Here is a 3,818-nt window from a genome sequence, read left to right on the forward strand (position 1 = left end):
AGCTTGACAAACTTGAACCTAGAGCAGATGAAGGCATTCTTCTTGGCTATTCTCCACATAGCAAAGCATACAAATGCTACAATAAAAGACTTGGCAGAATTGTTGACAGCATTGATGTAGTGGTTGATGAGAAGGGATATATTCCTAGGCAAGTACATCATGAAGATATAGAAGAAGATGAAGGCTACCCTCAAAGACAGAATAATGAAGAAGAAGAACCCCAAGGAGAACCTCAAGAAGAACCAGAGGAGCAGACAAGAATAGAAGAGAAAACTCCATCCAGATATGTTCAGAAGAATCATCCAGAATCTCAGATTGTGGGGCAGAAAGAAGCAGGTGTACAAACAAGAAGAACTGTTGCAGAAGCCTCAAGCTATTTGGCATTATTCTCCTCTACTGAACCACAAAATGTGAAAGAAGCATGCAAAGATGAATGTTGGGTGAAAGCAATGGATGAAGAACTTGAGCAAATCGAAAAGAACAACACTTGGGAGCTGGTTCCTAGACCAAAGGATAAGAATGTTATCGGAACAAAATGGGTCTTCAAAAATAAATTGAATGAAAATGGAGAAGTAATTAGAAACAAAGCCAGACTTGTTTGTAAAGGCTATGCGCAGCAAGAAGGAATAGACTTTGAAGAAACTTTTGCTCCTGTTGCAAGACTTGAGGCCATCCGAATGTTCCTTGCTCTCTCAAGTTTTCAAAACTTCAAACTATTTCAAATGGACGTGAAATCAGCCTTTCTGAATGGAGACTTGGAAGAAGAAGTGTACATTGAACAGCCAGATGGGTTCATTCTTGGAAATGATCCAAATCTTGTCTGCAGATTGAAAATGGCTCTCTATGGTCTCAAACAAGCTCCAAGGGCTTGGTACTACCGGTTGGACAAATATCTTCATCAACAAGGTTTTTCAAAAGGTTCAGCAGATAGCAATCTATATATAAAAGTTGAAAATGATAAATTGCTAATACTGGTTGTGTATGTAGATGACATCATTTTTGGCAGCAATGAAGAAGCTATGAGTCAAAGCTTTGCCTCGGTCATGCAGAAAGAATTTGAAATGTCCTTGCTAGGAGAACTGACATATTTCCTTGGTTTGCAAATCCAACAAAAGGAAGGAGGAATCTTTTTATCTCAAACCAAGTATCTCAAACAGATTTTGAAAAAATACGGCATGGAAGATGCAAAACCTGTATGTACACCCATGGTCACAGGATGTAGTCTCAGTGCAAATGATGAATCTGCTGCAGTACATCAACCAACCTACAGATCTATGATTGGAAGTTTACTATATTTGACAGGTACCCGACCGGACATCATGCATGCAGTTGGAATAGTTGGAAGATTTCAGGCAAATCCGAAGGAGACTCATCTTCAGGCAGTAAAGAGAATTTTCAAATATCTTCAAGGGACTCAAAATTATGGCTTATGGTATCCTAGAGATACAGATCTTACTCTTCATGCTTATACAGATGCAGATTGGGCCGGAAGCATGGATGACAGGAAAAGCACAAGTGGTGGTGCGTTCTTTATGGGTTCCAGACTGGTATCTTGGTTCAGCAAGAAACAGAGTTCGATTGCCTTGTCTACAGCTGAAGCAGAATATGTTGCTGTTGCATCTTGTTGCACCCAACTTCTTTGGATGATGCAGACTTTGCAGGATTTTCAAATCACTTGTACTCCACCTATTCCCATCTTATGTGATAACACAAGTGCAATCAGCATCTCAAAGAATCCGGTTATGCATTCAAAAACCAAGCACATACCAATCAAGTATCATTTTCTCCGGGAACAAGTGCTTGAACAGAAGGTCAAGTTGGAGTATGTTCCTTCTAAGGAACAAGTGGCTGATATTCTCACCAAACCATTGCCCAGGGACACTTTTGAGTACCTCAGGCAAAAGCTGGGGGTTGTTGATGCATCATCTTATTGTTGAACCTTTTCTGATTGATGGTACAGGTTCAGGGGGAGCATATAATGCATTGTTGGCATTATTGAGGATGGTCAGAAGGAGATCTTGGAACTAGCTGCAATATGTCTCTATCTCTTTCATGGAGGATTATGGTTCTTTATTACAGATCTGGTTCAGGGGGAGCATGATCTTAGGGGGAGCATACCCTTTGCCCTTGATGTCAAAGGGGGAGAATGAAGCTGAAGTTTGAAAAGTTGCCATCAAGTCCAAAGGGGGAGATTGTTGGCATTATGTTTTCTGGTATGACTGTATGTTACAGATGTTGTACTTGATGGCAACTCCAGTGGCAAGGCTCTCAGTTTGTTGAAAATTAAGAAAAGACGCAGGAATCTAGTTCAGAAGGTGCGTACCCGCAGGTACACCAGGCCGAGTCCGCGTCCGAAGACGCAGGGCAGCCATTCAGGGGGTGCGTCCACCCAGTGCACACATTTCAAGGCAGAGAACAAGCACGTGGGGGTTTCTTGTGTGGTTTCTAGCCGACGGTTTTGTGTTTCTATGGTGTCGGCCCGCGGTATTGTTCCATGTTTTGAGGAGGAGCTTGCCTATATAAAGCAAGGAGATCATTTGGCTAAGCATGTCTTATCTTGTGGAATATCTTATTGGGTGAGATCTGGTCTAGATCTAAAAGGCGAATCTACTGAAGGACTGAGATCTCTTTGGCGCAAGAGCAGATCTGTAGATCTGACTGTTTGGGTTACACTTAAAGGTCTTGAAATCATTCATACCCAAAGGGACGCAGGTACAGTGAAAGGGAAGTGCGCCGGGACGCAGTACAGAGTCCAGAGATCTGCGCCGAGACGCAGGGGAGACGAAGTTCAGGTGCGCCGGGACGCAGTACAGAGTCCGGAGTTCTGCGCCGAGACGCAGGGTAGACGAGGTTCAGGTGCGTCTCTGAAGCAGAAAGACGCGGCGCGATAGTGTTTTCAGGTGCGTCTCTGTATCGAAAGACGCGGCGCGATTGTATCCTTGGGTGCGTCCCTGAAGCAACAGAACGCAGAGCAGACAAAGGAACAGTGCGTGGGCACGCAGCGAAGCAGAAGGACATCTGCGTGTGGACACAGAGTAGAAGAAGGTGAACTGCGTCTGGTCGCAGGCCACAGAAAGAAAAGCAGCGTCTGGTCGCAGGTCTCAAAAAGAAAAACTGCGTCTATGTCTTAAGATGTTCTGTTGATTGAATTTCTCAGTTGATAAGGTGTTCTGGGTTAGTTCTGTTATTGCTGATCTGATATCTGTAGTGGTCTGTAACTGTTATGTATTTGTTGATCATCTGATGCTTCATGAAAAGAAGTAGGGGGTTGTAGCTCCCTTCCAGGAGTAGACTGGAAAACGAGAGAGAGAGAGGATTGTAGCTCTCTACAGGTTGCAGCCTGCGTACTAGTAAAGGACTGCACCAGTACAAAATCATTGTAAAAGAAGTTTCTAATTTGAAAGAAGATAGAGACATATTGCAGCAGGTGGTTTTCACCCACATTGGGTTTCCACCTTACATCTTGTGTTCTTTGGTGTGACTATCTGATTTTTCATGCTCATTATTTTATGGTACTGATATGCAAAAATAATTCAAAGATCAAATAAGGAAGATTTATTAAATTGCTTGATAATACTGATTCACCCCCCCTCTCAGTATTATTTCCAACACTCGAAAAGCACACATAGTAGCATTTATACATCGCTTTAATTTTTTCCATTCCAATGTTTTTACAAAAATGCTGCATACATCAAAGAATCAGATTTTACATATACAATAGTTACATCTCCCCTAGATTAGATTAAATATTCCAGCAATCAAATATTCTAAAGTCATAAGCAACGCAATAAAATTACCTTCCTACATATTCTGCATTA

This window comes from Pinus tabuliformis, chromosome 3_2, assembly GCF_031772625.1.
Source record: "Pinus tabuliformis cultivar Carrire ecotype Pingquan chromosome 3_2, CPIR1, whole genome shotgun sequence".
NCBI lineage: Eukaryota > Viridiplantae > Streptophyta > Pinopsida > Pinales > Pinaceae > Pinus > Pinus tabuliformis.